Genomic DNA, 12,391 nt, shown 5'->3' on the forward strand with positions numbered 1-12,391 from the left:
TGTAAATTCTTAGACCAGCTCCAGACCTGATGAATCAGAAACTCTGGGGTTGATGCCCACCAATCTTTTTAACCAGTCCTCCAGGTGATTCTGATGCCCACTCAAGTCCAAGCACCACTGGCCTAGCTCAGTCCTACCTCCTGTGTCAAGTTTCAGCTTAGACCTTACTTTCGCAAGAACTGCACCCCAAGATAAGGTCAGGTTTTTACGGTCATGGGCCCTTACTCCCTGCTCCTCATTTCTATGAAGGACTATTGCAATTGTGATGTAATAATCAATTGTTACACATCTGTGCCTCTTCATAGGAGCTCCTATGAGGGCAGGTACCAATGCGCCCCAGCACCTAATTGTGCCTGGCACAGAGAAGGTGCCCAGTAACTATGTGTTGGATGAGCAGATAAATGAATGCACGAAGGAACAAATAAAGGAGTCCTGGAAGAATGAAGCCTAGGAATCCTACTGTCCATCCACCAATCCATAGAACACCCCCATCCCCATCTGATTTTCTAAATATCACCCCAGTCAAATCAGGAGCCAATTATAGCAGTGTCTGGAAGTGACCATCAAATTAGAAAGAAGAAAAAAAAAGGCAAACCAGCAGAGAGGAGATTCCCATCCACTGGACGAATAGCACAGTGGCTAAGCTGGAACCCTCCCTTCCCCCCGAGAACAGCAAACCTCTCTCTCCTTCCCCAGCAGTGACTGGCTGTGCAGAAAGCTTCCAAATAAAAACCTGGAGACTGACAAAATTACAAGCAGGAAATCTGCCTGTCAGCTTGGAAGATCCCAGTCCCACAGTCGTCCGAACCTGCAGGCTGAGACGGAGTCCGTACTAAGCCCTGAGTTTACTAGGAAGCTTCTTGATGCTCCACGGCAGTTTATTCTGCTCTCTTGGAGCTAAAGCTAGAAGGGAAATCACTTCCTTTCCTATAACTCAGAGCAATTATATTCTCTTAACGTGGACATCTGGCTCGCTGTTGCTCTCCTTACTTATGTTTTCCAAATGCTATCAGTTCTGGGAAGATCAATTATTACTGAAAAGTCGAGAAAAGCTCACCGGTTATTTGCATTGATTTGGTTGACAAGACACAGGTTCCTTATGAACTACGGATGTCTATGGAGGGGACAGGGGGGAGAAAAATGCAAGAATCTGGAACAGCTCGGGCTTCAGAGCCTTCTACCAACTGCAGGGACCCGAGAAGGAAGAATGCTTTGCCCAGGATGGGGACACTGAACCATCCTCCCTGAGACCCCCAAACAAAGCCGTTTCCATAAAGACAAATGGGTAGCCCACGTGGGCCACCGCTGCAAGCAGCCACAATGATATAATTGGCCTGTTACCGCATCATCTTTAATCAATAGGATCCGGAGTTTCCAGAGCTTGTAGAGCCCAAATCTCCCTGGCAGCCAAGAACCAGCGGGTTGTTAAAAGGCCCGATAGTTCTGCCTCGCTAATGGGTGGCTTGTTCCCTCAACCCTGCTGATTTTTTAAATAAACCTAAATTCCAATAATTGTTTAATGTTTATTTTTATTTAGTTCTGGTTCAGATGCTCTGAGTCTCTCTGACAGAAATTGATATCTGGCTCATGGTGAGCTTTATTAAAACACACACACAGACACAAACACACATACATTCACGCAGATGCCACACACCCACCGGGAAGTGGTTTACTTATTTGGTTATTTATCTAGCTGCGGTGTAGACCCACAAATCTCGAGAAGAAGACGGACAAGAGGACAAATTTGCCAAGCTCCGCTTTCTCTCTGGCTTCTTCCCTGCTAATCTTTCACCAGGGAGCCCTGTTCTCCACTTGGGCAATCCACAGAGGTGATGTCTGGCCTCTACTTGTGGCCTGCGTTCCTGGGGACCATATCTGACTTCTCAGTGTCACTGTGGCCACATGCTGGAATGACTCACCAGAGAGGGCACCCTGCGCCGTTCCTCTATGTGCTCAATATAAACAGGACCCACAACTGCCCCCCCTTCCCCCGGCCACCTGTGTACAACAGGGACATGGAGATGGAGGCTTCCCTGCACCCTGAGGGCACCGGGAGGCAAAAGGTCTCAAACTGCAGGCACTGGGCTGGAGAGAGCCCTCCCCACCCTTATACAAGCCCCTCTTGTCTTTCCATCTGGCGCGTCTCAGAAAAGCCTAGGCGGGTCTGAGTTTAAAGGCAAGGTTTTTCAGTGCTTTCTCAGTCCTTTTTTTGGTGCTTGTATTGCAAGCTCATGCCGTGCCTTTCATCCTAAGAGGCTCATGCATTCGTTCACTGAATCACTGCAAACTGATGACCTGAAAATCAGGCTTATCAAACTGCAAGCTTTCTTTCCCCACACCCTGTATTCTGTCCACCAAACTGGGGGCTGTCCTGACTTTGCTATCTTCTTCACCCTCAAGTCGAACCAGCCATTGAGATCTGTGATGCCCACCGTGGATGGCCCAACAAAGTAAACGTAATAGGAAATCGTGTGAAAGTGCCTCTTTCCATTGGGAAAAGGGAAGATTAGAATTACCAGGAAGTTTCTGCAGGGAGTACAGAGGAATGTTGAAAAGAACCCAGGTCCAGTGATCAGAAGAGCTGGGTTTGCCACAGGTGCAGCCACTTACCAGCTGTGTGTCCTGGGCAAGTCACCCCACCCCTGTGATCCTGCTGGTGGCTGTCACGTGACTAATTAATAATCTCATCTTGGGAGGCCTGGGGCTGAAGCCTGAAGTTCAATCCGTCACCACTGTGGGGGGGCTGTTACTGTTGGTACCCTAATTCTTGGAGGTGGTTACCCCCCCCAGGCATCCCTTCCATTGAGGCACTCAAGTGTGCCCGTCTGTACCGGGAGTTCACTTCATCCACAGCAAGTCACCACAGACAATCTCTAGCAGGCCCTCTGTTTTCCTTGGAGGGCTCATGGGTCATTTTGTGACCCCCCCCCACCTTGCCCTCTGGACGATGGTGTCCTGCCACCAGCCATAGCAGCAGAACGACGTTTCTGTGCAGACCCACATTCTAATAACTGTCCCAATACATACGGCGTGTACTCAGGATCTATTATCAGCTAATGAGTAAATAATATTCTGTTCTAAATCCAAAAGCGCTATTAGATACCAGAGGGGGACTAATGGGTGTTTTAAGACCCCCTTAATCACATATTAACGTGCCGCGAAGCAAGCTACGGAGCCCATATGCCAACCGCCCTGCAACTGAGGAGGCTTCTTCCCTTTAAGCAAAGAACAAAGCGGGGGCAGAGAGCAAGCCCTCGTCCTCGGGTCTGGTCAAGCAGCCAGGCCAGCCCTGGGGCTGGAGGAACCCCTCAAACCTGCTTTGCTGTTTCCGAGTTAGAGGGATGTTGCCAAACCTGGGTCTCCTCTCTGGGGGTGTGATGGGTAAAAGGGATGGGGTCAGGCTGTCGTAACAAAGTACCGTCAGCTGGGGGGCTTAAAACAACAGAAATGTATTCTCTCACAGTTCCGGAGGCTGGAAGTCTGAAATCAAAGTGTTGGCAGGGCTGTGCTCCCTCTGAAAGCTCTAAGAGAAGAGGCCTCCTTTCCTTCCGGGGTCTGGTGGCTGCTTGCTGTCCCTGGCTTTGCTTGGCCTGTGGCTGCATCCCTCCCATCCCCACCCCCATCGTCACAGGGTCTTCTCCCTGTGTGTCCTCTCCTCACACACGGGTCATTGGATTCAGGGCCCCCTGTAATGCGCTATGATCTCATCTTAATTATACCTGCAGAGTCTTTCCCAATAAGGTCATATTCTCAGGTTCTGGGTGGATGAGAACTTTTGGGGGACACTATTCAACACAGTAAAGGGGGGAGGGACTGGGTATTGGAGGGGGGAGGAAGAGGCTCAAATATGGAACCTTAACTCTGAGTGACTGTAACACAGAGTTCCTGCCATTTTGCCCTCCCCGGTCCCTGCCCACCACCGAACATTCCAGGAAAGTTCAAGCACCCGACCCAAATTCCTCCCACCGATCCATCATGTCATATTAGCAACTTAGTTTCTTATTAGCCATTTCCCATCGAATCACATTAATATTTGTTTTCCCTAATACAATGCAGGAGTCTTCTCAGATTAGCAACTTTCTCATCACATTAGTGGAAACAACTACTAATACAATACAATTCGAATACGACACAGTCTGATGGAGAATTGCTAACACAATCCGACTCCCCTCTGCTTTGGTACAGGAATGTTGTCCTGTTGTTGAGCAATGTGAGGACATGCTGAGACAATCAGTCCCCAGTGAGCAGAGCCACACAGGCCACCCTGGACAGATGGGATGAGATTTGGGTGTAGAAGGAGGTCTCCCTTGGAAGGAACCAATTTAGGGGTCTTTCCTGTTTCCAAACACCCCCTACACCCATAAGGAACATTCTGGCTCTTCTCCTATACATCCAAGCAACCTTGGAATCTGCAGGGAAAAAGAGACAGATGGAGAGAGGTGTCCATTATACCTTCCACAACCTAGTTCTCTGCAGCACTAACTTTATTGGTGTGACAGGGCAAGGCCAGCATTGCCAAGGTTAATTCATCAAGGATGTGTGGACACAGCAGAGCCAGAGTGAAATGAGGAGCCAGCAAACCGGGCTGTCGTGCTGACAAGGCTGCTGGGGGCGGGGGTGATGACACAGAACCGGTGACAGGCTCTCACAAAGTGGTCTAAGGAAAACCCCACTCAAGCCTGCTCAAGCTCTGGACTGGCTTGGGTTCATATCTATCACTGCCATATCCGAGCTGGATGATCTTGGACATGTAATTTAATATCTTGGTGCCTCAGTTTCCCCCTCTGTAAAATGGGGAGAAAACAGGGCCTACCTATCAAGTTGTTACGAGTCAAGGAGATAGGAATAGAAAATACTTAGAAGCTTGCATATCACTTGGCATGTGATAAATCAGCCTTAAGACACAGAAATGGTGATGACTGCAAATCCCAAAGTAAGTCAAGCTCAACCACATATTCTGAGTGAGCTCTGGGCTAGTAGCCACTGTGGAAAAACAAAAAGTTGAGTCTGTCCTGCAGAGACATGACGCGGAACCAGGAGGCAGGGGTCATAGCGTAAGTCCTCAAGCCAAACCAAGGAGCCTGAACTTCATCTTCAGGGAAATTGGGAGCTGTGGAAGTAAAAGGCCCCAAGTTTTAGTAGAGTTGAGGGAATGCAGGCCTGTGGGGACAGGAGACGTTGCTTCTCTTGCTGCCAAACCACCTGTCATCTTACTGGCTCCTTAAGTCCTGGCAGAGAGAGAGGCTGAGGGATGGCAAGAGACGGAGACAGACAGAGGCAGGGAGAATAGCAAAGAAGCTGAGTGTGGGCTTCTCTGTAGCAGAGCTCGCTTTCTTGCTCTCTCTGCCAGCCTGTCTGAGAGACTGGCAGAGCCCCCAGCCCACTTTAAACTACCCCAGGCAAGGTTGCCGAATAATTCTCACTGCCTCCAAACGGCGCTCCACGTGGTAGCCAAGAGCCTGCTGCCAAGAGGCAAGTGGCCAAGATTCCCTTCCAACAGAGACATCCCCTTGCCAATCAGAACCCGGCCTGCACACATCTAGTAAAATCAGACTGTTTGCAGTCAGCCAAGCGGATGACATGGTCAGGACTTCTCGACCCTGCCCACTGCCCGCCTCCAACCCCAAAGTCTCCCAACAAGGAAGAAGGTCCACACCCCAAGGTCCCAAGCACCTGCCCCCTCCACGTTTAACCTCCAGGATCCATCTGCTGAAATCACAGCCTCTGGAGTCAAAATGCACAGGTTCAAAGCCCAGCCCCTCCAACTGAGCAGCTGTGCAACCTGGGGCAAGTCACCTAACCTCTCTGAGCCCCATCTGTGTCCACATAGTGGGGTTCATTAACAGTTTCTGCCTCAGAGATTTGTGAGAGGGCTTAAATGAGATCATATATGAAAAGTGCTTTTCCAACACCTGGCATTTAGTCCATGCTCAATGAATGTTCATTTGGGGTATCTATAATCTGGAACTGAGCTAACTAACAATATCAGCTATCCAGAATGGGGCTAGGGACCAGACGATTTGCAGAAAAAGCCTCCAAGCAGTTAAAATAAATGGCAGAGCCAACACAGGGAATGTCCAATCATGAAAACCACTTTATATAATACTAGTAATATTATGGTCCTGTAATTAATATTATAGTAATATAGTACTCAGGAACCACTACTTCTAAGCTTTGGGCATGGCGATTTAAATACATTTTGTCATTTAACCAGTGGCGTGCTGGTAAATGCTTAACAACCAGTTCTCTGGAAGAAAAGGAGTTCTGATGTGTATCATTTCTGTGGTGTAAACTCCCCCCACTATGGTCAACTTCTAGCTCCCACTGTGCCGTCACTATACCTGGGGATGGGAAGGGAGGCTAACAGTGGGTTCCTATCAGCCAGCTCTGGTCACCACTGCATTAACCTGCCCCATTTCCCTATGAGGTCAGTGCTATGATAGCCCCATTTTCTAGACAAGGAGAGCAAGGCTCAGGGACACATCCTTGCCTGATTATGTGGTGAGCAAGCTGCTGCAGCACTAGGATTCAAATACAGGTCTATGGATTGCAAAGCTCCTGCTCTCTGCACTTGGCCCAGCCCCCAGCCCTCGATGGCACAACAATACTGATTTTTTGGTAAAGAAAGGTGATAGTGAGTGTGTGTCTTCCCTCCCAAACTCATGCCCACCTCTGTTCAATCTGGAGGCCACTCTCCTGGTGAGGTCTCTCTGGTTTGGTTCTGCAGACCCTCCTGCTGTCCCACCTGCCATGCCACAATCCCCCTCCCTAGCCATGACCTCCCCACCCCAGACAGCCAGACACCTTTATAAGATCTTTAAAAAGTCATCTGTATTTCATCAGGATTTCAGTTGATAAAAGAGGATGGGGAAAAAGAAATCAAATCATATATGATATCGCAAGCTAGATACCACTGATTTGCTGTTAATGCTTGCACAGAGTTAGCAAGCCTATGGAGAAGGGACTGAGTGAGGGAAGGACAAGGAAACACAAAGTATTGCTTTATTTTCATTTTACTTCCATTAAGTGAAGCTGGGCACCTTTCTCGTGCTGTCAGTTTTCTCAAACCATTGTGTGGCAATGTCAGATTCCACTTACTGGAATGTGTGTCTGGGCACGTGTGACCACCCACTGTGCCAAAGGGTGGAGGCCAGCATGTTTCCTAATGAACAGCTGATAGGCCCACATCCCCCACATCCTCACCTCCACAAACAGTCCCTCAAGACACAGGGGCCATGTCTGCAGCATCTGCCTGTCCTCTCCACTTCCCAGATTTTAATGCGCACAAGAATCACCCAGGATCTTGTGGAAGTATAGAGTCTGACTCCAGAGGTCCAGTGTGGGGCTGAGTCCCCGCATTTCTTAACAGGCATTCGGGTGATGCCAACGTCACCAGTCCATGGTGGACCACACTTCAAGTAGCTAAGGTCTAAATCCGAAGCACTCAAATCCCTAAATTGCTTGTAGGCCCCCAACGTTCCTCTGTGTCTCAAGGTTTTCTAAATCCCCAAAGCAATTATAGCTTGACTCCTAATCACAAACACCTCAAAGTTTGCCCCAATCCATGTGGGTCTCTCACGGTCACTCTCTGTGACTGCCTTGTCTTGTACCAACTCCTATTCAACAAATACCGAGCCCCCAGTCAATACCAGGCCGGCGCCGCTGCTGGGAATATGGAAAGACCCAATCCCTGCCAGATAGTCTCCTTCATTTGTCAGGAAAATGCCTAAAGTCTGTGAGCTCTGTTTCCAGGTAGTAATAACAGCAGACACTTAGGTAGTACTTTTAGCATGTACAAGGGACTGTTCTAAGAACTTTATAAATATTAACCCTTTTAACCCACCCTGGGCAGTAGGTCCAGTAATTAACTTCATTTTACAGAAGAGAACCAAGGTTCATGGAAATGAAGTCATCTACCTGAAAATGAAACTATTTACCCCTCCCTCCCCCAGGAAAAAAAAAGTTATATATTTGGGACTAAAGGATACTCTTGCATAGTATCATGAACTTGACCGTGGCAGGCAAGTGGGTAAGTTGTTATACCTGACTGGGGCAGAGAGGCTTGAACAGGGAGAAGGCTTATATAATTCAGGACTCTTGGTTGTAAGCAGCAGAATCGCAACTCAAAGCATCTTAAGCATCAAAGGGAAACTGTTGCTCACATATCTGAACAATGCAGGAGTAGCTTCAGGCATGGCTAGATCCAATAGCTCAAACAAGATTGGCAGGTTTTGATTTCTCTCTCTTGGCTCTGCTTCCCTCTGTCCTCTGTTTCTCTCACCATGGCTGGCTTCCCCAGTGATTTGGGGAACATAGCTGCTGGCAGCCCCAGGGTCACATTCTCCCAGAGGAAAAAGGACTTTTCTCCCTGTCACGTTCGTTTATAAGTCACAGGGAAGTTTTGTTGGAATGCACCCACATCCAAGCATGTACATACTATCCACGGTTGCTTTCCTGTTACAATGGCAGAGATGAGTAGTTGGAACAAAAACCATGTGGCCCATAAAGCATAAATGTTTACTATCTGCCCATTTCCAGGAAAACCTAGTTTAGACTGCAACAGTAACAACAATAACACTTAGCTAACATAAACTGAGTACACTGTATATACCAGATACAGTTAGTTCTAAGCACTCATTTGTCTCTTAAAACAATGCATTGAGGTGGGAAAACTAAAACCTGAAGGGGTTAAGAGCAGTCAAGCTCAAGGTCGGGCAGCCAGCAATCAGGAGAACTGGGTTTTGAATTCAGCAGCATGACCTCAAATCCCATACTCTTAACAGCTCTGCTAATCAAACAAGGATCTTCTGGAAGCTTGAGTAGGTAGGTTTTTCTAAATCAGGGTGTGATTTTTCAACTACTGGTTCAAGAAACACACATACGTGAACTTGTATTTTCTAAAGTATAAATGCTAAAGCAAATGGTGAATCCCACATAGAGCTCCCACTGCTTGTGAGCTGTTTACTGTTGCCCCATCAATGCTCTGATGGACAGAAGTGTCCCATTGAACCATTGGGGTCTCCCAGCGGGCAGAGGGGCCCGAAACCCCATGAGCTGGCTGAGACTTTATGTCCCAAAAGTAGGGGCTTTAATGCCACCTGAGTCCAACATGAGCACCGGCCCTTGCCCACTGAGGGCCCCAGGCAGGAACTCCAGAGATAAACCCACCTCTTTTGAGATGGGGTCTCACCAGGTCCCACCACAGAATTCTGAGGAGCCCCCGAACCTCTGATGTTTCTCGTTAATTTGTAAAGCTCTGCCTAGGAAGTTGCTGGGGCAGCCCCAAGGATCAAGTCCTGCCTTCAGTGGGTCCCTGGGACACTTTGGGCTGGGGAGGATAGAGACCCTTACTGCCAGGAGAGGGAAGCAGGAGCTGGTGGTCAGAAGCATGTCCCATGTTCAAAAGAAAGTTCACGGCTTCTTAGTCTTGGATTCAAATTCTGATGTTGCCACTTAGCAGCTCTGTGATCGTGAGCTAGGCGGTTCCTCTCTCCGAGCCTCAGTTTCCCCCTCTGTAAAATGGGTGCGATGGTAACCCTCCCCCCCCAACTGAAGGGTACCTGTGACTTTAAGAGATAACTTATAGTAAGCGTTTGGCACAGCATATGAAAGCTAAGAGAACCGGCTTTGCAGCCAGACTGGCTTAGCTTCAAATCCTGTCTATACTACACTGCTGTGCAAACACTACTTTGCTGAACCTCAGTTTCCTGATCTGTAATGGGAATCAGTGTAGATAGAACTTGCCTCTTGGGGTTGTTGTGAGGATTAACTCAGCTTATGGGTGGTTAGGACTGACACAGTAAAATGCTCAGCAGCTTTAGCTTTTTTTTTTAGACCATCAGATGGGTAATTGCTGAGGTTGTAACAAGGTTTGAGGTAGGCACATGTCCGACGGCAGCGTGAACACCCGATCATCACACTTATGAACTACAGAAGGATCAGCTTTAGCTTTTAAAGATTACCTTCAACCAAGGCACGTAAGATGATCTTATGATCATCTTAGTAATGCAGTATACCTTTACTTTCTGAGCTAAGGGTAACACGAACTGGCCTCTGGGAAGACTGTCCCAGTCCCTGGGGAACTGATCCAGTGTTCCAGGGCCCTGATGCTGGGGGAGCCAGCCCTGCAAATACCCCAGCTCCACACAGCTCCCTGCTACTGAGGTTTGGGGCCAGGTCCCCAGGGCAGACATCCTTCTAATTGGGTTTCCTGCATCAGTGCCTCCGGGGCTGTGTAGAGATAACTGATGGGGTGCCCTGCATGGGGCCTCAGAGCCAGGAAAAGGTGGGTCTGCCCGGTCCCTGGACATGGCCAAGTCCTCTAAGGGCCTGGCCCAGGTTTCTCACCTCCAGCCCACAGGACTCTGAGTTCCAATGGCATACCTACCCCCTGCAGACCTGACATCCCTTGCGGAGGCCATCTCAGATCTCCCATGGCCAAGAGGGAACCCTGGGCTCCTGCCTGCTCCCCACCCTTTCTTCCAGTGTCTTCCCCATCTCAGGAAAAAGTGGCATATCCATTCCAGATGTTCAGGCCAGGAGCCTGGGAGGCATTTCCATTCACTCCATTCTGCCACATTAAATCATCCACCAGTGAGCACCATTAGCTCCACTTTTCGGGAAGCCCAAATCGTTCGCCACTCCCAACCAGCCTCCTTCTGGCCACCTGCTTGCCCCCATAATGCTGTTTCAGAGGGATCTCCAATAACACTGTCAGATGGCATTACTTCTCTTTGTACCCCTCTGTCAGCTCTGTGGGCACTAAGTCAAAAACCCAGACCCCCTGTGTGGCTAAGGAGGCCTATACAGCCTGGTGTAGTCTTGCTCTCCCCCTGCGTCTCCAACCCCCAACGGCTCTGGTCACACGAGCTTTCAGTCCTGCAGCAGCCCTCCCTGATATAAGCCACACACACATGCATGTGCGCACACACACACAAACCCAGACACACAGATATTCACAGAGGTAAGAAGTACACACCCAGACACATCCCACACTACCCAGACACACATGCTTCTTCCCATGGCAGACTCCTTATATTTCATGATCCATTTAATAACCCCCTTGCCCTGCTGCTCTACCATGGCACATTGTTGATTTGCTTTGCAGGATCACAATTTGTGATTCTTTTACCCTATTTGTTTATGTGCTTCTTATTGGTCCCCCCAGCCCCCTTCTAGACTATTCATGCCATGAGAGAACTTTTTTTGTTGTTGTTCATTGCTGTATTCTTAGTACCCAGCATACAGTAGGCACTTTATAAGTGTTGAAGGAAGGAAGGAATAATCCCCTAATCTCTTTTCTATTTTAGTAAGGGGGCTGCACTTGCATGCTTGTCTATGGGTTAAAGTGTCCCGGAAAAAAACAAACAAATGTGGAGCAGCCAAAAGGGGGTTAGAAGTTCAGGAGACTTACCATTCACTCTATGCTTATCTTTAATGTCTCAGTTTAAAAGATGACGTGTATACCGCTTATAGAAAAATGTATCTTTGAAAATTAATCTTTTAAAATAGGATACTCCTGCAGTTCTCCAAGCTGGCTCAGCATCCTGGCTGGAAAGGCCAGGCTGGGTTCCCAGGTGGGTGCTGTCAACATCTTTTTAGGTAGGAGTGAGGGGTCCAAACAGCAGCTGGGTTTGAGAGCCGGGGGTCTGTATTGCTCTCCCCAGCCTGAGGAGAAGGGGCTGGGGTGGAGGCCTCACATGGGTCCCATTTCCTGTGCCCTCTATCTTCCTGGCCAATGTTCCTTCATTAAGTTTGTCTAAGGCTGGATGTTCCTGAAGCCACACAGCCAGCTGTAGGAATCGAGGGCACAAGGACAGGGATTGCAGTTTGACAGTTTTTCCTCGACTCTTCACAGGAATGGATGCTGAAGAGACTGGCCTATAATCACAAAGTCTGTCCTCATACCATTTCTTTTAAATAGAAAGTTATACATTACACATAGAGCCCTGATCAATATCATTATCTCAAAAATTTCCCTTATCTTGAAGGATTTAAAAATATTTTGCAATGAGATTCACGGATCCCCCAGACCTCAGTCTTGCTACATCCTCATGTGGGTGCTCCAGGCTTTTAAAATGGCTCTTCCGGGGCGCCTGGGTGGCTCAGTTGGTTGGGCGACTGCCTTCGGCTCAGGTCATGATCCTGGAGTCCCTGGATCGAGTCCCGCATCGGGCTCCCTGCTCGGCAGGGAGTCTGCTTCGTCCTCTGACCCTAGCCCCTCTCATGTGTTCTCTCTCTCTCAAATAAATAAAATCTTAAAAAAATAAAAAATAAAAAATAAATAAAATGGTTCTTCCCTCCCAAAGTCCAGTTCTCTGCCCAATGCCAAGCTGACTTTTCACCCTGCCCAATCACACGATGACTGGCTTTCTCCAAGTGTCTGATCTTC

At 48.5% G+C, this 12,391-nt stretch overlaps 2 protein-coding genes and 1 non-coding gene across 9 annotated transcripts in view; 1 reads left to right on the forward strand and 2 right to left on the reverse strand.

The window, feature by feature from the left end:
* Positions 1-12,391, reverse strand: part of CUX2 (cut like homeobox 2) — a 254,233-nt gene that overhangs the window by 136,105 nt on the left and 105,737 nt on the right. The gene's annotated exons all lie outside the window — the stretch shown is intronic.
* Positions 1-12,391, forward strand: part of HVCN1 (hydrogen voltage gated channel 1) — a 542,590-nt gene that overhangs the window by 133,702 nt on the left and 396,497 nt on the right. The gene's annotated exons all lie outside the window — the stretch shown is intronic.
* LOC115938235 (small nucleolar RNA U13) lies at positions 9,837-9,939 on the reverse strand. The gene has a single exon (XR_004073399.2). It is a non-coding gene; the product is annotated as a small nucleolar RNA U13 (small nucleolar RNA).

The sequence above is a fragment of the Leptonychotes weddellii genome, chromosome 13 (genome assembly GCF_054177405.1).
Source record: "Leptonychotes weddellii isolate Sample4059 chromosome 13, ASM5417740v2, whole genome shotgun sequence".
Lineage (NCBI taxonomy): Eukaryota > Metazoa > Chordata > Mammalia > Carnivora > Phocidae > Leptonychotes > Leptonychotes weddellii.